Below are 25538 nucleotides of genomic sequence, written 5' to 3'. Positions count from 1 at the left end.
TTTTCTATATAATACTCCAAAGTGGCTTTTTTCTACATATTATTACCAAAAGTCTGTTTACAGACTACTGAAGTTAGACAAATTGGAATTAAAGTGAGTAAGGATTGAGACAATGGGTTATTGATTATGGCTGGATCAACTCCCTAGCTGACATTAAGCTCTGTGAAGAATATTTCTCAGAAACTTGCCAAAAATGCATCATGACTGAGCCAAGTTTGTGGGCTAACAGAACTCATTCCTGGGCTGATTCTGACAGGGATAGGTTACCATACAAACAGAAACTACTGCAAGCTCTTCTGTTGCAGAAACCTTGCAAAAGTGAACCTTTTCAATTACTTAAAACTCAGTTCCTTTAAATTATTTATTCACTTCCTGGGAGAAGAAAAGGTTTCCCTGTCCTAATCATAGTACTCAATACATTGGAAATTCTGAAGGCACAAATTGCCAGTTACTTACTACATTATTTGTGGTTTCAGCTTAGAGACTGCTGATGAAAACAGGATGTTTTTCTCTTGACTTCCCTGGGCTGTGGAAGGATCTTAAAATCAACAGCAGGTAGAAAAAAGTTTCCTTCAGTTCAGTTTGCAGTTTTTTTATTCATATATACATAGTATTGTGTGTATTTTTTTAATAGTTTACCACAATTATGTCTTTCCTTGAAATTCATATTTACCCCATTGCATGGTTGTCATGGAATTGTTGGTAATGTGTGATTACATTATGCTGTCTTTTGCCAGGACATTTGTAAATGAGACATTTTCCTTGGAGAATTTCTTGGCTGAAAATGTGAGTAATTAAAAATGTAAACAAATATTATCCATTACATATGCCACAATAATAAATACTTCAATATAATGCAAGTTAATGACTCTTTAGGGATCCAGCCTAATCCTGTTACAGTGTTTCATAGGTGTACAAACAAACAGTTAAGCATTTAATATTTTAACATGCCTATTATATTTATACAATATAGCTCTCAGTTGCAAAAAAGCAGCATCCCTGACAGAATAATTTTAGAGCATGAAGTGTAGGAGAGGCAAACATGGATGGAAACCCACAATGTGCTCAAGGTAGACCTCGGTGCTTTACAACTCAGCCTCCTTTTCAAATGGGTATTGGGTAGGGGGAACAGAACTGAAAATGGGGCTTTTCTATTGCTGTATATCCAGGAGAGAAGTTACTATACCTCTGGTAGGGATAGTTCTACCCAGAGTCTGAAGGTACCTGCTTTGGGAGGGATGTGTCAGATCCAGCCAGCCCTGCCCGGGGCTGCCAGATGCCAGTAGCACAACACACCCCAGCCACAGCTCCCTGGCAGAAGGGCCCAGATCTGTTAGAAAGGGATCTAGGATTCAGCAGCAATTTTGAGAGGAGAAGGTTGGTTGTTTCCTTGGATCTTGCTCTCAGAATCAAAAAGCAAACTGAATCAAAGAAAGGCATAGCCTGATACTTCAAGAGCTGGGGGGACCTTTTCAAAGGTGTTACAGAGTAATTAATTAGCCAAATCCTATTGAAATTAAATGACATTTCATGTAAAATTCCCACTGGCTGTGTGGATCATTCCAGCCCATAGCATTTCAGCTACAAATACTCATTCTGCCAGTGACTTTATTTGTCACCTTGATGAAACCACTAGAATGACTTGCTTCTGTTCCCCCATTTGTATAACGAAGCTGTTGTTCTTGCTTCTCCATCTACTTACATCCTTTCCAAACTTGTCTCTTGCCCATTCTCAACTTAAATTTCATACCTTTCCTAATGCTTAGAATAACCTCTTAGCAAAATTCGCCAAATTATCTCTTTGAATTGATACTGCAAACTCCAAAACATTCAGGCAATCTCAGAAACTTTTCAATTCAAACTTGCTGTAAAAGAACAGTGATCCTAGGAATCTGCATAAGGACACTGCTGAGTCATTCTTATACCAGGCACTTAAACTTGCATGGAAGTGCTCTTTAAATAATTTAAAGTCATATTAGCAGGTATGTCTTATTAGCTGCACTAGGGATTTGAAGGCTCTTCTGGATGACAAAGCTTATAGCAAAAATCCCCAGATCAGTTTTGGAGAGGAAACAAAGACTAATTTATTTGATGTCTTCTTCCTGCTCTCTTTTTTTTTTTTTTTCTTTCCCTTTTCCTTTTCCTTTCCCTGATGGGCTTCCAATAAGGCCAAACCCCTAGGAATGGGCAAGAGAAAACAGCCTGTGCTCATTTCCTAAGTTTTCTCAAGAGGCCAAGATCAGCTCTCTGACTGCTGAAGCCATTGTAGGTCTGGGCACTTCATAGATACTCTCTGTTTACATAGCTCTGAGGACATCACCTGGCTTATAAAAAAGGTTATAGGACAACAGGTAAGCAGCAACTCAACCTGCACACTTTAGCAATGGTGTGCTTTAGGCAAATCCAAACCAATAACCACAGAATTACATGGTCATGCCTAAGCAGCACAGCTCTTCCACATTATTTACAGAAAATCCTACAAAGGGTTTTTTTTAATGTATATCTTCTAAAAAGAACCATTTTCTTCTAAGTTTTGTCTTTCCAAAATAGCATTACCTATTGCCTTTACTAAGTGGCTTTGTTTTACTTGTTGGAATATGTCTGGTTTTGTATCCTTGATGTAAGAAGTTTAGTCTTTCTTGTAGTTCACAGTACCAATTTTTACCATAAAGGACTTAACTAATCCTTAGGTTTGAGATGTTTTCTCTCTAATTCTTTGATTTACATCTGTTTACAGGAAGGCTGACTCCTACTTGCTTTAATGCCTCCTCTCCTATTACAAGAATGCAGAAGAAGGCTTGGTACAGTTAAAAATGATAGCACCACCCTTGGTTTCTTTTCAGCTGCATAAATATATAGAGATTCCACAAATCACAACCATTAACACCAAAGATCAGCTATTCCCTGATTCTAGTCAGTAGTTTACCAATAGCACATACTTCAAAATACTGTTCAGTCAAGAAGCCATTGGAGTACAGCCCACAGTGCAGTAAATGAGATTCCCGAAGACAGTTCATGTGCTGTGGTCTGAAGTCAGCTAGTATCAGATGTTTGCCGCCTCATTTATTTTGATTAATTGCTTCAGTGGGGGTGGACAAAAGGGGAAGCTGAAAATCCGCATGGGGGGAAGCAGAACTGTTTTATGCTGTCTCTGTGCTTCAGAAGTAAACAAGCTATGAAGCTTTGCAGTCTTCACTCCCTTTGACTCTCTCACACTTTGCAAGAAAGATTCCTCATACTGTTAAGAGTGATGCAAAACACCCTGACAGACCTGTGGTGGTGTTTGCTTTGTGAACCAGTGTCATCTTTGGAGAAAGGCTTGGAACTGCTAACAGCAGTGATCTGGGATCATTGGGTTGTTTTGGAGATGTTTGATCATCCCTTTTTGTCTTTCCCCCCCCCCCCCCCCCCCCCAACTTTATCTTTTACTCTCAACTCCACTGCACAATTCACAGTTCTTTCTTCAGGCTCCAGACTCATGTCAATCACAACTTCTCATTCTACCACCAGTTCTTCCTTTTCCTCCCTTGTCCCCTCCTGCTGCCTTCTGTGGGTGACGTGGCTGCACAGGGACGGTGACAGGGGCAGGGTGTGGCGGGAGGGATGTGTGGGGACCTATCGCAGTTGGAATGATGGATCTTGCCAGTTCAGCTATGGGTGATGCTACCACCTGCTAAGCCCTCAAGAGGAGAGCCCTGGGTGGTGATTTCAGCCATAAACTTTCTGTTTTGTGGTATTCACGTTTGCTATCCCCTGTGACAGGTTTCTCTTCTGAGCAGTAGCCTATGGCACTTGGCTAGGGAGACAAGACTCCCGTGCAATACAGTACACAAAGAGTGACAAATTAAAATGACAGGGCTGTCTTACAAGATTGGGATCTAGTGAAATGAAATATTTCTGGTCCAGATAACAGGCAGTTCTACATGGTAATACGTGGGAAAAGCCAGTGTAATTTTCAGGTGTCTCTAGCATAACTGAGTTTGTCACTGGCACGGCCCTATCATGTCGCATCTTCCCCAGGTGGGGCTGAAAGTGTGGCTGGGGGGGCTGCATCTGCAAAAACAGCTCCATTGCATGATGTATAATGGCTGTGTTTTCTATTTACATCCCTGATACCTGTGCTAATGGCAGAGGTAAAACAAACCCAAAGAGCCATCCTGAGCTGAGAAAAACATGTGGTGAAAACCTCTTCACAATGAAATTCTGCATATTATCTGATGCCATCTTTTAAACTAATAATTTCAAGCTGAATAAATAAGTTTAAAAATCATATACACGTGTACACAATGCTGCCCTCTGTTTTTCACATTCCTGTTCTCCTATTTAACTAATAAAAAGATACAGTATTGATCTTCTGCTATCAACATTTCATGTTCTTGAGTTGTAAAATTCATTGTTCTGTATTTTAAATAAAGGCTTGAAAATTATGTTAAAGAGCTCTTTTGTCCCAATGGGTCTCCAGTGGATACACACCAATATTTTGTACTCTTAAACACAACACTGATGTACACAACTGGATAATTGCCTCTACAACTTAGGTATCTAAATTTCTGCCTTTCAAGTGACATTTTGCATGCTCATTTGTGTGTAAGATTACAATGAGGTTTCAAGTGTCCACACTGCATCTAAATAATTCCTGAAATGCTTATGCCTCTGTTTAATTAAGTTGAAGTGAAATTCATGTTATTCAAGCACTGTTAAATCAGGCTGAAGTTAGTGAATCTGAATGACAGGCTGTAGCCTGACTTTAAACTGACTAAAATATGTGACATTTTAAGGCACTTGCTTTCTTTCTGTTTGAGAAGCAAAACCCAGGAGTTTCATAGCTACCCATGGAAAATTAAAAGCTGTTTTTCATATTACTCAAAGGAAGGAAACTCTCTATTGACAGAAGAAACAGAAACTCCTCTCCAAGAAAAAAACAAAACAACAAACACACACAAAACCACAATTCATGCCTCCCACTAAATTTGCAAATAAAAATCAAGATGTCTGAAGTACTGTAGTCACTGAAAGACATTTCTCAAGTGAAGTAATATCCAACCAGAAGTGCAGTAGTAACTAAGATACAAATTATAGCCCCCCTGCCTTCTCATTTAATTTCAACTTTATAATAATTTCAGTCCATCACTGTACATGTTGAAAGGGATCCCATTATTAAAAATTCAAAATATTCTCCATGCTCTTTTATTATAAGAACTCCCAAATGCTTCAAATGTACAGAAACACACATTTTTAATGAACCAAATGGACTTGTTTTTGTAACTGACAGGAGGTGCTGGGAATTGGAATTGAAGGGGGGGGAATCAGCTAATTAAATCTAAATCACCAACAGCGAACATAATTTCCTTGCCCAGTCACTCCCAGTTTCACCAGATTCCTTGTCCCAGTCTCGTACTTTATTTCCTTCCCTGGTTTGGCTTTGTTACCTTTGAATTTTAATTAGATAGCTTCCTCCATGCCGCCTGGGTGCCACTCAGTAATGCACGTCATGGTGTGTGAACACAGCGCTGACAGGCTCATTGCTGTCAGCTCCTGTGCCCCCAGTCCAACTCCCCACACTGGGAACTGCCTTCCCGGGGTGGATCCAGCTCCACTCTGACAGCCCCAGGCTGCAGCAGGCTGTGAGGTGGGAGCTGGTCACCTACAGAAAGTGCCTACAATGTGATGGGACCCTCCAGGACTGCTAGCAGCTAAAATGGAAGAAGCCTCTCATCCCGTGCAACTGCACTCTGCAAAGCTTATAGCACGGCCAGATTTGCACAAGGATAGGAAAGGTTGCCTCCCTGCATAATTTCACATTGCTTTTCTAAAATCCAAGGATCTAGGAAAGGCATTTGCCAGATTTCACCAGCATTTTTTGTTGTTGTTGTTTTTTAACTAACCATATTCTTGGAACATCTGAATCTTCTGAGATGTTGTCATAGCAAAATACACCTCAGATGGTTCAAATTTGGCAAACACTTGGGAAACAGAGTTTTAAGAAAGGGAATTGCTGGGAAACCTTAATAAGAAACAGAGCTAACAACCCAGTCAATGTTTACACTAAAAGAACAAACAAATAAACAATTGTGCCTTTTAGTAGCTTTGACAGTAAATCTAATCAGCATAACAGATTGCAGTAGATCTCTTTCCCATGACAGTGGGAGCTTGGAGCGTGAGTTAAGAAAGGTGGATCCTGATTTTTTTACTAGCTGAAGAAGACAGATAGAACATACTGCAATATTCAAAATTCAAAAGGAGAGCAAAAACTGTTGTGCAGAACACATAACTGTGTCAGGGAAATTTATGCTTTGGAGAGTCTTACTTTCAAATTGGACTCCTACTATTCACTATGCTGTGATCCACCCTGGCACCTAATGCCAAAAACCTGCCTATTAGATCTGGAGAAACTTACTTCCTGCACAGGGCTTTCCCAGGTTAGAGTAAGAGCTCCCTTGTAACAATTAGGCAGTTGCTGCAAGTTGGATTTAGGTACCATTGCCAGAGCAACGCTATGCTGGGAGCGACACGAGAAGGCCCTAGGAAAGAGGCCTTTACATTGAGCCACTGATCAGTATATAAGAAAAGGGGCATTTCTGCAGCTGTAGCCACTGAGCTGCAATAAGAGTAAGTTTTCAGTGGGATGGAGATTTTGGGGGCTATTTCTCCAATCTCTGGCTTAACCCAGTCTGGAGGATCCTGAGTATTATTTCCACATTTCCCTCCAGGATCACCCGCATTAAACCAAGTCAATCTCGCCTTGAGAGTTATTATAAGCTATCTGAAGCACGGGGCGTGTTTTCATTTTTTAAGAAGTGGGGGAAATATGCAATACACAGCAACATATACCCTGTTTGTAATAAAATAATGAAACTGAGAAGCCACTACTTGAGTTAATTCAATACTGGCCACAATATAGCTCAATCCAATTGAAATTGAGTACACATTTTCATATAAATTCAATTAATTGGTGTGGGCTTAAGCATGCACTCTATGTTGTGAAATCATGAACAATAACTTGTTCCACCAGCACCATTAAATAATTGCCTGAAGTCAGAGGATAAAGAATGGAGAAAGCTGAAAATCCATTATACTCCGTAACAGTCTTACTAAAACTAATTAGCTGCTATCTAAATTTTCACACCTCTATTTCATGATCATCTTTTCTACTTGTTAAAACAAACACATGCATTCTGAGATGAGGTAAAAAGAAATGGTATTTGAAACATTAATATAGTGGGTCTGGGATTTAGTTCTGTTTTGGCTCCCTGGTACATGGCAGAGGCTACTGTGGGGCTGGGGTCTTGGGAAGGGGATGCTTCCTGGAGGTAGGCAAGAGGGGGAGCCCCCAAAACAGCCTGTCATGTTAGAGCTCCAGATGGTCAATGAGAGCTTTTTACATTCATAAATACGATGAATATTTGTTAAGAACTGATCAATGTGTTTTCTAACTTGAAAACATATAGATTGTTGCTAAGTGTAAATAGATCTTGAAAGCTTGAACGGTGTTACGCTGCGTAGAATAGCAGTTAATGCTTATACTATTTTTGCAATGGGTTATGTAAAACACTCAAGTAATTTGGGAAGATCAGTACTTGCTGGGAAATTAAAGTTTGCATTCCTCTTTCAAACTACTGCAGCCTATCTCCAACTTATGCAGGACCCAGGATCAGTTTTGGGAACACAGAGAGACACTTGCCATGGAAAAAAACTAGTATCATAATAAAATACTGATATTTTAAAATGAAATGTCAATCTCTTCGTGGAACATGCTGTTACATGTTATGACACTATCCACCAAGCAGAGTTCTGGTGCTATGACTTCATTTCCTTCTAGAAAATCCTTTCCTATGGTGAAGAGGTCGAAAAGGTGTACTCATCTTGGTTTTGTGGGCTAATATGGGAATGTTTCATTAAGTCTTTCTCTAGTACTGTTATTTATAGGTTCACATAAGCACAGGTTTTAACATGCATTGGTTAATCTACTAGAACATATAAGCAACTCATTTAGCTGGTTGAGCCTGATGAGATGGGGAGACATAGATTGCCCTATAGCTAAACTCCTTATTAATTTGCAGTTTGAAATTTCTAATCTGAAACTCATCAGCATTTAGAAAATCAATGCTTTATGGAGAGAGGATAATAGAGACTGTGAACTTAGCAGAAGGGAGGCCTTTTGGGTATTTATTTTGGACATGTTATTCCCAGAAGATCTGAATTAAGAGCTCTAGACTATTTTTATATAAGAATTCTTTGAACAAGAAAGTTCATCCCATTGGCCTCCTTCAGCTCATTATAAATGAAAAACTCTTAAAGCGCTTTCAAAAACCTGTGTATTATCTTGAAGCAATCAGTGAGTACAGACAACAGTAGAAGAGAGGACAGTAACATTTACCTTTTAGCAAGACTAAGAGTTACCTTGTTCTTTATCAGCTGGAATAATATTCTGGCTGCCCATGAGACTGAAATGGAGTCACTACACTGGTAATTACTAGACAAGGGCATCCTCCAGCCCTTCTGGCAAAGGTTCAGCCTTTATTTCCTCACTTTGCAGACCATGAAACTCAATAGAAAATGTAATCATCAGTCCCTGAGTAGAATACAATCCTTTTGCATCCCCAAGTTGCCTTTACACAATGTTAGGAACTTGACCTTGTTCTATGACATTTCTTTTGTAACTCTTAAATTCTGTATTATACAGCGGCCCAGGTACAGCACTAGGCCAGACAGCTGTCCAGGTTCAACTTTGCCTGCAATGCAGTAGTATAGGCATTCATGCTGAAATAGGTTCAAATGACACTCTCATCCCAATAAGGCACTTAAACCTAAAACTTCCATGTACTGGGAGGGCTCCTCAATCACCGCATTTTTAGGCTTAGATAGTAGGTACCATTTTCCCCTTCAGCAGTGCTCATGCCAGGTCCTGAGCCCCATGACAGAAGAGCTATCACTTCTCTAGAGGTGTCCTTCAGAGAGGAGAACAGTGCAAGCACAGGGTCTCCCACTGCTCTCCATGCAGCCAGCAAGGGAGGAACATGCCCAATGCAGGCACTTGGCGTTACTCCTCGAAGAGTGCCACTGACAGCGGAGGAATTTCTCTCTGCTGGACTACTTCTATAACATTTTGTTATATCCTTCTAACAATCAAGCCATGGCCTGTTGCCAAGCCAAGAGCCTGCCTTGGCTATCAGATCCCATTTACATCAATGAACAATGCTCTAAGTAAAAGAAAGTGTTCGCAGTCAGAACTATTCTCAGTGAAATCAGAATAGTCAATGCTTTGTCTGGGAAGAGTGGTGCTGCCCTACCAAATAAGTGTCACTTTGGAAGTAAGGACATTAACAAAAAATATATGTGTAGGCAAAGTCCAGACACTTGTTTTGACAGGAAAGAATTTTTCTCCCTTGTCAAACACTCTTTTCTCACTTCCCTTATTATACATGGAATTACACGTTCATTTTCAACAAGTGCATGACAATGCAAGAGATTACCAGTACCCTACAGCACATATTTGCCTTTAGATTAGCTTAATGTATTTTAAGGTTTATCCAGCTGGCTTGGAGAATACACATGAACAAAATTCAAACCCTGCTTATGCTTTAATTATAAAGGTTTACGCTGGGCCTACACTCTGTGCATTCCCTTTCCACAGAGGTACATTTCTGCAGGGTGATTTAGATACTTCACATGCCTTGCTGGATCTCTTTGTTGTAAACATACAAGTTTATTTAAAATATGAATTCCTGAATAAGATGCAGATAAAATTTTAAATAAGATATTTTAATCAGTAATTATCTACTAATAAAAATAGTTTTATATGCTTAATAAAGAATATAATTGGAGAATTTTACACACATTAATGTGTAAGTATTTGCAATTATTGGTTTACATTATTTTTCTATCAATCTTTATATCTCTATGGAATAAAAATCCAAAACATTTTTAACCTAAGCATATACATTTGTAAACCAGATAAATGTTGTGATTATCTCTTCCTGTATATAATTCCTCATGAGGGATTCAGTTAATTGAACATACCTTTCAAAACATAATCTATGGCTTAATTAAGCTTAGCAAATATAAAATTTGAAACCACGTACCCTCTATTGGCAGTAAAGTTAGGGATTTTTTTTATTCCTTTTAATCCAGTACTGCTAATGACTGCTTTGCACAGGCACATAATACATGCAGATAGCATGACTACATCCAAAACAGAAGTTAAGTTTTCAATTTCACTGTCAGAGATCTAAAGTTGACTTTTTTTTTAATACCTACATCAACTCTTTCAATAACAAAATAAGAACTTATTGACATTGAGTAAATTTCATAGCTTGTAGAAAAGACACATATCATTGTAATGTGTGAAATTTTAATCAGAAATGTTGTGAAGGATAAAGGTAAACTGACTGCTATAATTAATGTGTTCTGCACAGAGATTTAGCTGGCACATTTGAGAAGTGTGGTTTATGTTAACTATTCCACTGCTTGAATTCTGTCCTCGCTACACGGTGGCACTACTTGACAGTTTTATGTTGCATTGCTTTCCTGTCTTCAGTGAGCTGCTGCTTAGTATAGGGTATGGTCCTGTAGAAACTAGAAACTTTGACTAGTGCAGTGGCAGATGGACATGCTCACATAGACAAGGTTGTACTTGGTAGTATGTATTAAACCTAATAGCAAAAGTTTTCAGCCTCGAACCCTTTGAATATTACCTTTCCTCTCCCTCTCTCTCTTAGCACTTCAATTATTCTATTTATTTTGTAATTCAATTTATGGTAACTTGTGTCCACAGCTATAGTCTCCTGAATCAAAAAGGTCATGTTGCCTGCGGAATGCAGAATACTAAAATCTATTATCACAGCAATAACAAGGATGGAGTTATAAGAAGATTATTGTTCTCAAAACAAAATGCCTATCTATTACATCTAATGCATTTTTGGAAAAAGCCCAAGGCCCTGATTCTGCCACTGTTCCTTGCATTGAGTAGAACCATATGGTCCCATTGGAGTTGATCTAACTGCTTTTGGAGTATGCTAGCACTCAAAATAAATAAAAGTGGCAGGATCTGGCCCTGAATGAGCACATGGGCTCTGCACACTGCCCTAGAGGTTAACAAACTGGGTAAGAAAATTCCAGGGCTGAAGGGGATTCAGCTGAGAAGGCTCTCTCTGATACAAGCTCCCATCCCTCCAGATGTAGGGCCTCTTTGGGGAAACACTCATTCAACATACATTTACTCTAGTAGGTTTTATAAGAAGATGTTCTTTTTTATATTGAACTTATACATTGTCTTTCCAGAAACTATGAGTTGCCTGTATAACTAATTGGTTTAATGAAAGAATGACAAACCTGGGGCAGACAGGAAATAACAGCGTCAGAATTGCATTTTTCATTCTGAAACAAGATAAAAGACTTTTCAGTGTAAAGATAATTTGTTCTAAGTACTAAGAGGCCTCATTTTGCAGTCCTTAAGCACCCAGCATCATAAACCACACATCAGTACAGCCCATTACAGGGCATATTTTCAAAGGGCATTGAGTTATGAGTATGCAAAACAAATCCTTATGATCTATCTGAAACATGATTAAAGTGCTCGCCTCAGACTGCAAATAGAGAGAAAATAAGTATTTACGAAAAAATCCTGTGCTAAAAATCAGGGATTCTGATGTTTTACTTTGCTTCAGCCTTGGTTGTATCAGTCTTACCTGAAAAGATCTACTGCAGGCGCTTTCGCTGTGCCAGTATGGGTGCACAGCAGACAAAAGACATACCAGAAAGGGGAAGACAGATATGCCACTTAAATTAAATAGAAAATGAATTGGCCAGCAAGTTGGCATGTCTGCTGAGACAAATCATAGACAACATGTCTCTCAACAACAGAACTTATTTGTTTTCTCTTGCCAACAGATTCATCACTGCCCAGGCAAAACAGGCAAAATACATTAGTGTCATGGTAAACTGATAAAGAGAAGTGCCTCAATCTAGCATCCTCAATGGCGAAAGTCTTAGGGCTGTATTGATCTGTGTTATATAAATCTTGTTTTCTGTCTGCAGAAGTGAATCAGGAATGACCCTTAAGGTTAACAAACATTGTAATGTCTTTCAGCTGGGGCAGATGCCTGTGTGCTCCACACATTGTATTTGGTCAAGTCCCATCTTGTCATTTTACTGCCAAGGAGCTTAACTAATTGCTGGCAATCATAAGAGAGTCTGATGGAAGCAAAGGATTCCTACAATTGTTGCCCCTCTCCCTTTTTTTTTAGCCTTAACAAGCACTCAAAGCCATGTAGCGGAAAACAATCAACACTGAATTAGTCAGCAGGAGTCTTAGCTGAGCTGGAACTTTATGTAATTGGCATGTCATGTTCGTACATAGCCAGAAGCAGGCTTGATTAAGCTGATGTATTTTGTTTCAGTAAACTTTTACAAAAGCGGCTTTACCTCCTCTTGTTTTGGTTGCATGTCATCACATGTGCTTAACATGACATTTTTCTGGGAAGCAAAGGTATTAGGCAGTCATCACAGGCATTTCACACTGGAGAAGTATTGCCACACTGGCATGTGAAATATTGCATAAAAATTAAGTATCTGGGAAAAGGCAGTAACAAAAGAAGCTATTCATTATTGAAGTGTAACTTTTACACCACACTTCTTCGGCTTGTGTGCACAGGTTCATTTTCTATGGCCTGTTTTGCAGGTTTAAATAAATGTTAGGTGTAATTTGTGTTAGAACTATTTCCAATGAAACTTGAATAGTTTTCCCAGCATTTAGCAAAAATATTCCCATGCACCAAGAAATCTCTCCAGTGGAGATACTACCCAGGGCACTTAAGCAGTCCACCCTATCTGATCCAATAAAATTTTACTGTGTGTTTCACTTTGCCCTATAGATAGATTTAGTCTTAAAATCCTAAAAATGCCAGTCTGCATGGAGAAGGAAAGTAGCTAATGCTTATCGTTAAAAGTAACTCATAAAGCTTAAGGCATGCCAGCTGTATTCTGGTGCACTGGTGTCCTTCTTGTCATAACCTTAAATCAAATGATATAGTTGAACTTGGCATAGATTATTAAAGCTTAAAGAGTGAGTACTCTGTGCTTCTATTACGTCATAGCTGACAATATAAAGACAAGATTCAGGGAACTAATGGAGCTTTTTTTCTTTTGTCGTAGAAAGGTCAAGCTAGTTTTCCACATTTTATATGTGTGTCATTCTCAATATAGCAACAGAATCTCTTACAGAAAACAATGTAAGTAAATGGCTTTACGGAGCTACTAGTCAGCTGATCAAAAGCCAATGTTGAAAAACACTTCTAATGACTTTCTCTTATGCATCAGTGCACCTACTAATGAGCTGCCAGAAAAGGCTTTGCAAAGCTTTGCTAAGATAGACCAGGAATGTGAGAAGCCTGAGATCTAACTTCCCTGCTGTGATCCCTGCCTTTCTACTAACAGGGAGCCCAGGCACGGAGCTACTAATGAGCATGCTGGAGAGAGTGTCCAACCCAGTGCTGGCTATAGACAATCCACCTGTCTGCTCTTCGATGCAGGGTATGGTGCATGACAGTAAGACACCCCATTGTATTTTGTCCTTAAATTATTAAGGTATTTATTGATTTTCTTCACATTTTATTTTGGGTGTTGCTGTTCTTTTTCTTTCTTTTTTTTTTGTTTTGCATTGACCTTACTCTCAATAGCAACTATTACTCTATTTGGAAGAAAGTACCAAGTTTCAAAAACAGGTTTTCCCCTCATAATTATAATTTAATTTCAGGAAAACAGCACCCTTTATAGCGTATTATAGCTCTCTGTAATTTCAAGCTTATTTTCCTTTAAATGTAATAATGAGTCCTGAGCCTGATGTTATGAAAAATGCTAAGCCAATATTAATAATGTCTAAAAAAATACCCAAAGTACTTTATTAGAAGAGAAAAAAAATCAGATATAACAGCTGTCTGACACTAAAAATAGTGCAAGTTGCATAAATTAGAGCCCATGTTTCAAAGGCGCCTCGCTCTCCATCTCTATCTACAGTCAAAAGCCAGCAGGATGCTGGTATAAAACATTTACTTAACTCTGTTTGCAGAAATTCTGTATAAATGGAATAGTTGCTGCAGGATACCTTTCAACTCCAAGCTGTTCACATAACGCATCATGATGATACCTTGTTCCCTTTGGGCTTTTCTTGAGGTTACCCTGCCAGTTAATATTTTGTTAGCCAAAGAGACAGGCTTGCAGAACAGACACTGTATAACATTGCCAGTTACCAGTAGGATGTCACATTTACTCTGAGAGAAACATAAAAATGTAGTAACAGGAATCACTAATAATTACTTGTCTTATGCTCCACACTGTCATTGGAAAAAAACTATTCAGTTAAAACAAGCCAGCCAAACGACTTGCTATTTCCACTTCTTGTTGCCTCTCCTTCCTACCTGAGTTTTGACATTAAAAAAAACACAGTATGTCATAGCTAGGAAGAAAATGTGTCCTCGGTGCATTATTGATCTCCCATAGTTTCTTCACCTAGGTCTTCCACGTTATAAAAAAAATATCTTAGGGATCTACAGCTGCCTCTTGATACTAATTCTCACTGACATTAATGGGCCTTGTGTGTGCACACTGCATAGTGAAAAGAAAACAAACCATTGATGTCCAGGACTAATACAAAATCTAGTATTAAAATACCAGTGAATATTTTTAGCACACTGTCACCTCCACACTTGTAGGCTGGTCATACTGAGCGGCAATTTAACTTTCAATTCAGTAACTTCTGCTTCCATCAATGTTTAAATAAATTTTAATTTATTTTAGCTAACATCTTGCCTTTCCATTCTTAGAAGATTTTTAAATACTTGCTACTTTTTTATTGAAAAGAGGACAGGTTTTTAAAGTTGCTTGATTCCTATAATTTCAGCTGAATTTACAGGGGTCTGTTGGATATAAAACCTTGAGAAAACAAATGTTGGGGGTAAGGTTCATACATGATGAAATCAATTATTCAGGTGTCTAAAAGTTGAGAGTGAGAAAAACTGCGTGGGCCAGATTTTTATGAATATCTGCACTGCATTTACTGAAAGATCTCATATAAATACTTCACTATTCTTCTGATACTTGGCCTCAGTGAATGCCTAAATGGTGCCTGGTAAAGCAGCCTAAGGATCCTCTAAATACGCCGGAGAAACTGAACAAATCCATGTAAGAAAAATATACTGATGGAGGCTCCTGAGCAGCAAATAACCAGCCAGAATGCTGGGCTTACCAATGCTTCTGTGACATGCTCTGGATGCTAAAGAAATGTTGCAGCATTGCACTCTTGTTCTTCATGTTTCCACCATACTGCAAACTCCACTTAGATTAGTGAGAAGCGATGACCTTGTTATGCTGAGCTGCTTATGTTGGCTTTGTGCCATCACTCATGCTTGTTGGAGAGCTCTTTAACACTGTTGGATCATTCAGATCATGCAAAGTGAATGAGGCTGAGAAAGATCTGCTCTGTGGTTGGATAGAGTTTACAGACCAGAGTAAGTCAGTGGAGAGAAATTTGGTTTGCAAAGGAAACTGGGTGCACAAATTCCTTCATTCTCAATCCTTTCAGGCAATTCCCACTACAGAATACCTCCAGGACGCCTATATTCATTTTATCACCATCTACTTAGCCATGCAGCATGGGCTACATTGTCAGACTCTCCCCTATCCTGTGATATACCTACTCTGGTGGGCTTCTGGCATTGTAAGGCAGCAGCAGAAGACAGCTTCTGGCAACACACACCTTCAGAGAAGCTCCAGAGAAGGGAGGAACTTTCCTACTCCTCCATTCTTTTTCTGTCATACCCTGTTCTTCCAGACTCCCAGGATGAACAAAGTTGCCCATGTCTAACACAACTCATCGCATTTCCTAGGAACCTATGTTTAAAAGAACATGGAAAATCTACCCCTCTTGTGAGATTGCCTAGCATGCAAGTGACATGATTCCTATAATCTCTCCTTCTGGATTTTTCTGTAAAATCCTCTGTGCCCATTAGTGAATCAGCCTTATTCTCTGGGGATCCTGTATAATAGAATTAGAAGTGCTTTGAAACTGCCAATCGTCTTTCAGTCTGTGCAATGAAGGAGATATGTGAGAACATTTCTGTGAAACATTTTTCCCTGTGAGTGCACAGATTTGTCAGAATTTCAAATTAACAATTTTGAAGTATGTTGATATTTTTTTTAAATGTAATTATATTGCTGCAAATATTTTTTATTGTTTGATGTATTTAAATATAAAAATAGAATAATAATATCAAGTCAGAACTAAGTATGTTATTAGCACAGAACACCTTTCAAAATATTTCATTTGCCTGTAATTTTTTAACTACATGGAAGATGTTTTAAAAATTCTTCTTCAGAATGAAGGTAAAATTTTAAGACGTGAATATGGACATTTTTTGAACAGCTCTGCTTTATCATGACTTAACACTTTTGCTGGTGCTTTGACAGCTGAGTTTTCCTTCTTACACAGTCCTGACATGAAATAAATATTCCTTTTAATAACTTTGATTCATTAGCAGGAAAGGTTGGTTTCCCCAAAGTAGCTGAAATATATATGGATTTATGACACAGAGCAGAAGGCCTCTCTAATTGATAGCAACAATTTACAGAAAGTTCCGAGAAGACTAATAGAAATGGTTATGAGGCTGGAAGACATGTATACATATAATTTCACAGTCATAAGTAAGACATATGGGGAGAATGATAACAGTCTAAATTTTTAAAGCATATTAGTAAGAGCGATAGAGAAAAAATTAGACTGAATATCAGAAAAAAAAAAAAATTCTGAAAATGAGCTGAATTAGGCAGTTGAATAGTGTCCAAAGGACTGATGGGAACCCAACTGCAAGAAATATTTACCACTAGTCTAAGAGGGCCACCTGCCAGATTTTGCTGTTTTGCATGTTGGTCTTCAAAGATTTGAAATAAATGGGTACTAGAAAGTCAGAAGAAAACAGAATAGAGAAGTTTCAGATCCAAGGCTGCCTTGATATGATTATTTTACATCTTAGCTGAGATTTGCAATTTCCTGTCATCTTATCTGGATTCCTTGGTCAACTCTGGGTGTTAAGTCAATGAGATGCTGAGTGACTTACCTTGGCTGCTGGTAATGTGTTATAACAGATTTTATACATGATGATTTATGTATTTAGGATTTTTATGCCAATAATTACTGTACATGTTATACGACCATTTCATAAAATTACACATCACCATAAAATAACTGTATATGGCACATTTAATTTTGAACTTCTAAAGACAAAAAATGGAAGTGGTTACAATAATCATTATTTTCAATTTTATGTAGTTAAGTGGTTTTACAAAAAAAAAATTAGCCTTCCAAATTACATAGTTATAATGTGTTAATGGTAGCATAACATGTCACTACATTATGCAACTTAATTTCATAGATATTATATATAGTTGGGTATTTTAGACACTTTTTTCCTTACAGTTATTACAAGACACTAATTTCTTTCAAACCATACTCTGCTTAACACTTATTCAGTCTAACCTTTGATAATTCAATTCATTTGGATGCTTGGATCACAAGAGAAATTGGTATTATTGCCTATATTCCATATTATGAAATGTGCACAGTGCTCAGGCTTCTTGCAGTTTTCTCTGTGGACCAGGAACTCCCTCCTTTTTTATTGCTCCCTACTAATAAAACATATTCCTCCAAGATGGCTGTTGGGGTGAGGGTGCTGCTCAGAGAGAAGGTAAGGATGAAAGTCATCTTGTCTATGCTCCTCCAAAGATAAACTGTGAGGCTTGGATAACTCCTATATGACTTCCATAACTGTATATCTAATCTACTTCAGTTATATGCTTGGAGTTAGACAGGATGGATCTGGGACTAAAAAGTCTATATATAACAAGGGTATCTAGGGTGCTCAGACCTTTTAATGATGCCATTGTACCATATTGTCCTGTTGATCCATACGTGCAATCAGAGACAACTCAAGGCTAAGATATATCACGTTGCTTTTCCTTACATAAATTTTATCTCTATTTTATCCACTCGGTATCTCAAAGCATTTAGACCCCTTTGGATTTTTAATTTGCCATCTTCTATATTTACTCTCCTCTCAGGTCTGTTGTCTAAAAATTATAATCAGTATGGAATTAATTTTATCCTCCTGGTCATTAATTAATATATTGAATAGTGCTGATTCCAGTTCCTGACCCCTAAGTACTCTCATGAACACAGCTTCCCACTTTGTTATGGCTACATTTGCAATATCTCTTTACCTGCTGACTATTAGTAATTTCTTTCTTCAGTCGTGTTTAATCACAGCTGTATAGGAGTATGTCAGTGTTTAAAAGACTTTTCCTTGACCAAACTGTTGCTAAAGGGGTTGCACACTCCCTTGTCTCTCTCTTGTGTATCTGGTTGGAGGAGAGTGTAGAAAACAAGGAGAAAACCTGATTAGTCTTTCTCATGCTTGCTATTGGAAATTATTTCTGACACACAAAATCCCTCAAACCTTGCTCAGACACAGTCTAGGAAAGTTAAGCCAGTGTGGGCCATAACAGCCCCCTTTCAGTTAGCATAGCCAAAGCATGGAGGCAGGGATGCCAGGCTTGTTATTTCTTAGAATAAAGCATGTCTGGAAATGTTGGGCTGTAGATAGTAACATAATCCACAGCACTGCAAGATTTCTTTTTTTCCCCCTATTTATTTATTTATTTAGAGAATTAACAGTCCCTTTCACAAAGCCAGTGGTTTTAAAAGAGAGTGTGCAGTTACAAGAAATCAATTACTTTAAACCTGTAAAGGAAAGCATTTCAAGGCATAAAAAGAAAGCAGAAGAGAGTAAAGCATCACACAGTACAGATAAGAAAACATGATCTTTGCCTAAGGACGTTCCTCATGCTGCAGAGTAAGACAGGTACTTTAGAAGTGACTCAGTGTAGTGTGGCTTTGCAGGCTTTTATCCATGCACTATGAGAAGTCCCATGTTCTACTTGCATTTTGGCTAAAACCTTATCAGTCTGAGATTCCTATATCCCCTTCCAATTATTAAGGAATTGTTTGTATCTAAATGAGTCCATAATGCAATCTTGACTGGCCATAATTTACAAATAAAAATTAGTTATGATTTGACACTTTCCTTATAGTTTCTTTCTCTGCTTCAAGAAGGAACTGTTCTATCAACCTCTGCTCAAGGCTACTGGAGTCAGGCCCTGTTTTTGGCCATACAAATTGTTGAATAAGACTCTGAATCTCCTACAGCAACTTCACACCTAAACCACTGTGTCACTCGCTACAGAGTCAAACTGAAGTCAATGAATCCCTCACCAAGGAGTAGAGGCACTGTGCTAATGGCTGTTAACAACAGAGACTTACGCAGGACAGCAACAATGAAAATATAAAGATAAATCTATTAATATATGTCTCTCTCTTTTTACCAAAATTAATTGCTTAAATTTTTATTATTAAATGCTGCTATATGAATACATGGTCTGAACAGCAATGAACTACATCTAACAGCTCTCATATCTGTCTTCAGACTGGGATTGTGCACAGGCCGCTACGTGATATGCACTCTCAAAGGAAAAAACCTGTCTGTAAATTCATTATTAGAGTCCTGGTAACACACTCTGTCTTTCCATCATCCCAAAAGTTTGCAAATGTATGCTCCACATCACCAGTGTAACAATCCTAACATTGTAATGCCTGCTACAGCACTGAAAGCTACATCCCAATGTAAATCACTGCCACTCTGCACTCAGAAGCGTATGTATTTTTTACCAACTGTAACCCACCCCAACACTTCTACAAGGGATTTTAAACACAGATCACAAATGACAAAATAGATAAATAAATAAAATCAATATGCAGAATTCAATGCTCACACAGCTGTTTTGAAGAAAGACACACTTTTAGTCATTTAGTATTGGTAACTATTCTTTCAAAGTAAATGCTGTACCCTGGACAGTCGGTCTACGAAATTTGCAATGGGAAAGATTAATTCTTGATTTTTTTTTTGTTGGCATGTTTGTTTGTGGTTGTTGGTTTTTTTTGTATTTTAGGGATTTTGCACAATAGATTTCAAAGCACTCCAAATTAATGATACCTTTAAATTTCTTTTTAAAAACTCTGCTGACTCAGAGGACAGCTCTAACACCTACCAGTTCTGTTTAACATGTCCCAGGAAGCATGCAAAGTCAGGATAAAGCTAATTCAATAGCAGTATTGTCAAAACAACAACAAAAAGGTCTCTTTATCTGTAACTGCCACCAAGCTGAATGGTCCATAGAGATCCTTGGCACAGGCAGTTGTTTTTCTCAGCAGTTTCTTCTGGCTTGAATAGCTAAGTATTCTGTTTAAATGGATGTTTAGACATCCTCAGTCAGGAATTGCCTTGATTCTCATACTGGGACTGTCTGCAACATCTGCACATTCTCTTCTTCCCAACTGCTACTTTTACACTTCCTTCCAGAAAGGATGGTTTGCTCACCAGAGTAATATGCTTGCTCTCAGTGATAAGCTCAGTGTGAGACTATTATTCCATTGAAAATATTTCCAGCTACTTAAATTCAAGGAAATCACCACTTCAGAGCCTTGCTAGGATTTTGAGTTTCTGCTTGGATGTTCTATTGCTACCATTGCAAAATTCATGGAACTCTTGATTAATTGAAGATCACAAGTTTGTTTGCAATAATTAGGCACTGAATAAGCCATCATAATGGATTTTAAAAAAGGTTATTTTTTTTCCCGAGCGAGGCAGTGCACACTCCACTGAATCCTGCTTTGGGGACTTGGATATACAAGAAGTGCCAGATACAGGCTTTCAGCTATAGCTTTGAAGATCATCTTAACAACAAAACCAAAAAGGTTTGTACAGAACCCCCACAGATTATCTTTTAATATTTTGGTCCACAGAATTACGTGACCTCTGGGTTTATGGGTATCAGCACATTCAATTACTTTCCTTAGGAAAAGTTTTTTTCCTCTTACTTTAAACTGCATATGAAGCTGCATCTTCTGATATGTGTTTATACGTTATACATTTCCCTTCAACTCTAACTCATCTAAGGGAGTAATTACACATTTCAAATCTTTAGAGTAAGCCAGAAATTCCAGGGTTTAGCCATTTGCTAGTCAGCAAAAGCTACCGTGACTGTAAACTACTAAGGAGAACATTCATTTTCTTGGATATTCAGCCACTTTTCATACTGCAAGTCCATTGGAGTATTATTAGCACTATCTTTCCTGTAACACCTTTCATCAAAGCTCATGTGAGAACACTTCACAGAAGAGGTAAATATCTTATTCTGTTTAGGAAAGAGAGAAAACAAGATATAAGGAGGCTGAGCAGCTTGCCCAAAGTATTTGAGTGGATGAGTATAGAATCATAGAATGGTTTAGGTTGCAAAGGACCTTAAAGATCATCTAGTTCCACGCCCTCTGCCATTGGCAGGGGGTCCTCCCACTAAACCAGGTTGCTCAAAGCTCTATCCAACTTGTCCTTGAACATTTCCAGAGAGTGGGCATCCACAACCTCTCTGGACGTGAGTATAGCCTAGGCTTCTTGATGCTCTGTCCAAGGAATTTGCTATATGTTGATAGTCCTGCCTTACTGTCCACAAAGAAACCAGTAAAACTATAATGACATCATAACTTCTTGAGGCAGACTTTAAGTAATATTTCCTCATATCATGTTGCTTGGTTGATTCATTTTTCTTATGGTGACAGCAGATAACACAAGGCACATCAGCACACATTGGTGCTATTTTCCAACACTGGCACTAGAAGCAGAATAAACATCAGTGAACTAGTGAAAATGAGTAGTTGGTGAACCTCAATCTTGCTCAGGAGCAAGATTCCTCCAAATATGATTTCAGCTCTTCAAGTCAACAGCAAGCTTACTTTCACAGCACTTTTTTTTTGCTGTACTTGTTAGCTGTTATATTAAGATCCATTTATTTTAAATGGTGGTCTATATTCTCCTTTCAGTTGCCACAGACATTGAGCTGGCAGAAGCAAACCAAGCAAAGCTAGACAATGTGTCAGATGGGCCATTTAAATTTTGATGTGAGAGGAGTTAATAATATTCCCATTTAAACAGTCATTTTTGAGTTCCAGGATTAACAAGCCAATGAGGAAAAAAGGGCCATTCAGAGATTCCAGATTATCTTTTAGCTAATGAAATGCAACACTTTTCATTTACACTTTGATCACATGGGCAAGGTTACACTTCTGTTTTAAAACAAAGAAAATAATCTTAGGAATTTTTTTTCTATTTATTATACAATGTGGATTATGCATATCCTACAGATAAGCCGCTGCTTTTCAGTGATTGGTAAAATAACACTTAGGCGAAAGAAGACTTAAACCCAGCTATTTTCACCTAAATCAGCATTTAAAAAAAAATTCTGGCATATCTGGGTATCAGCACCTCAGCTCTTTTGGGCTAACCTCATCTAGGTCCCCACAGTCATAAATTAGACCTTCAAACCCATCAAAATAAGTAATAGCAAAAAAAAAAAAAGAGTTAACCAGTTTGGGAAGGATTACCAAAACTGCCACTTTTTTTTCAAGTATTGCATTTTTTCGTTGCACCTAATACATCTTTTATTTTATTACAGTCATATCTTGAAATACTTTAATACAGGAGTCGTACAAAAATTTCCTCTTTTCAACTGAAATTAACTCAAGCCCTGTGTGCTCACAGGGTGAACCTGGATTTTTTAGTTTTTTACCTTTAAATGCAAATGCTTTCCCATAACCGCAGCCTAGCAGGGAGGCAATGCCACTTGGTAAAAAAGTTATATTAAGTGCACTTGCTGGAACTGTTTATACTTTGTTCCCGAGAAAGAGATTGAGTACTTGATAGTATAACACAATGAGAGGTACGGGTGGTGGAGAGCGGATCGGATGCTTGGGCGGGGGGAGCAGGGAAGTGTTGCTACCCCAGGAGTTTATTTTTAAAGTGTCTGCTATTTCATGCAATCTGGTCTATTTCAAAGGCAAACAATTTGCTCTTCAGAAGTATCTTTATGAGCCCCAAGGGATGAAACTCATCCCTGGCAGAAATGATTTAGCAGTATCCAGAGAGGGGGTGAACTCCTTGAGAGGCAAGGGAATAATTTTTTGAAGGGTGGCAGAATTTTAACAAGGGCCTCTAGTGAGTTCTTGTGAACCCCTTTCAGCACATCACTGTTTTATTAAAATATTCTTCTCAAAATACTGAAACAGTGACAGCTCCTGTAAGCTTGCCAAAAATTGAGTAAGGAATAAAAATAAAATGTTAACTTGACATGTGTGAATAATTTTGATTTGATGATAACACCTTTTGGAATCGAGGCCATATTCAAAGCTGACTCGTAACACATTCACATTGCTAAGTTATTTCATGTAACTCAAACTTTTCAAGCATTGTTCTGGTGTGGTGAAAGGAGGAGATACTAGGAGCCAAGCTCAGGCTTTCTTCTGAGTTAAGTGAAGATTAAAAACATTTTGGGTCTTCCTGTCTGAACCTAGAGGGTCATACATGATTTGTGCAAAACAGGTTAGTTAATGTAGGCTGGCTGGTTCAAGTAATGAGCTGCAATCAGACAAACTGGGTAAACACCAAAAGAAGGTGAAGACCTGCTTTGGATGGGTAAAGATAATTTTGAGATAACAGATTTCTGAACCTGGACAAAGTATTGAGAAGATATTGTAAAGAATATCCAAATTCTGGTAAGAGTCGGCATTGTATGGTCTTGTATGTGTCTGTTTCACCTCTGTGTATCACCTAGACTTCTTCCCACCATCAGTGAGAGGCCAGGTTAAGTTCAGAAGAATTGTAAGAACCTATCTGGGCAAATGCTTTAACATTTGATGTAAAGATCTCTCTAACAAAAGACCAACGCCACAAGCTGTTTTACACTTCCTGCATCTTACTGCCACATCGGAACATCAGATGTTTAGCTTCAGTTAGTTAACACTGGCTCAGCTGTATTTTTCCCTCTGCCCCACCATGCTGTTGTCCCTGCTCCTGAACTCTTGACAAGAAGCCACCACTCAATGACAGCAAGGCTGGCAGTGGAACGACTGTCAGTAGTGTTAATTTTTCTATAAATCTCTGATCAAACACAGTGGTTTAGGAAATGTGGGGAGCAAAGTTGAAGGTGAAAAAAACATTTGAACGGATGAGCTACAGGCAAGTTCTTTCACAGCGAGATGTATATCCTCACAGCCAAAATAGTGGAAACACACATATTACGGAAACAGGGCTGCAGGTTTCCATCAGATACAAGACAACTTTTACCTAGAAGTCATTGTCTTTTTCTTTGTCTTTTTTTTTTGGTGCAAGAAGAGTGTTCTTAGGCATTGTATTTTTAGGTATGTCTCAGGTCCCTGCAAGGGACTCTGACATCCTTTGGGAGAGTTTCTCAGCTAGGCAGGGCTGCTGCATGCTCTCTTGGGGGAGTAGTGGCATTTATCTTTAACTCATGTGACTTTCTCTTGAGTCTAGTTTATAAGCCAAAGTGATTAATCAAATCCTCAGAGCTCAATCAATTGTATAAAACACACATGACAAAAACCCACAATCCTTTATTTGGCTCCTGACTCAGCCAACTCATAAGATCCCACTGCTTGGCTGAGTTATGCAGTCTGTTTCAGGCTTGTGAATAGATTTAAACACCCACTCAGGACAAAAACACAAGTGAACTCTGGCATATTTCCACCACTTCAATGGCTCACATATGCAGTTAATTTATTGTGGATCTGAGGTGTAATATTAGCATGTATAGCATTATTAATAATGGCACAGGCCATTTTTATTTCCTACCTGAACGAGATAAGATTGGTAAAGACTGTCAAGCCTAATGTCCTGTTACTATACAGAGCACAAATCATGCAAAATTGGTGATGAATGAATGAGGGGGATTTAGCTGGGTTCAATGAACAAATTATACCACCTCTCTTTTCCTGACTATAGAATGTTTTTTTACATTATATGCATGAAAGCAGGTTAATAACATATTATAGCTGAAATGCTGGTCTCACCAAAGTTAGCAAATTGGAGTTCAGACTCCTATTGCAGATTAAACTCAGTCCTGTTACATTACCTAAGGGTCTTCAAATGCATGAAGGCATAATTTACAGACATTACAGAAATAGGTGCTGTTTGACTGTACATTGTAGATATTACATGCTACACTATGTGTATGCTGAAGGAAGATTTAAAATCTGTATTAGGAAATTATTCATCAGATATCCAGATGATGGGAATATTTGCCCATATTTGCTATTATACAATATCTTAATCTAATATCTAATTAGTTTCCCCAAATGCCGTATTTATCTAAAGTTCTCTCTTCAAGTAATCCATCCTGATTACATTTTCCTTCTAAATGTCTGCAATAGACATTGTATTCTTTCTTTCTGGATGGGTCTTCTCAACTGTAAATATCTACCTTTTTTTCCTCTTCTTCTGTGATACATCTTTCCATTCTCTATTTCATTATATTCTGGCACAGCCGTCTCTCAACTGCAGCCTTCCTACTAGCAACTCTCCAAAGTC

General features: G+C 38.2%; 1 long non-coding RNA gene across 1 annotated transcript; it reads left to right on the top strand.

The window, feature by feature from the left end:
- The first annotated feature begins 214 nt into the window (after positions 1-214).
- Positions 215-3377, top strand: LOC127386412 (uncharacterized). Its single transcript, XR_007889893.1, has 3 exons — positions 215-555; positions 738-786; positions 2738-3377. It is a non-coding gene; the product is annotated as an uncharacterized LOC127386412 (long non-coding RNA).
- The last annotated feature ends 22161 nt before the right edge of the window (positions 3378-25538 follow it).

Source organism: Apus apus, chromosome 6 (assembly GCF_020740795.1).
Source record: "Apus apus isolate bApuApu2 chromosome 6, bApuApu2.pri.cur, whole genome shotgun sequence".
Taxonomy (NCBI): domain Eukaryota; kingdom Metazoa; phylum Chordata; class Aves; order Apodiformes; family Apodidae; genus Apus; species Apus apus.
The sequence above is the reverse complement of the archived record's forward strand: the minus strand, read 5'-3'. Positions and strand labels throughout refer to the sequence as shown.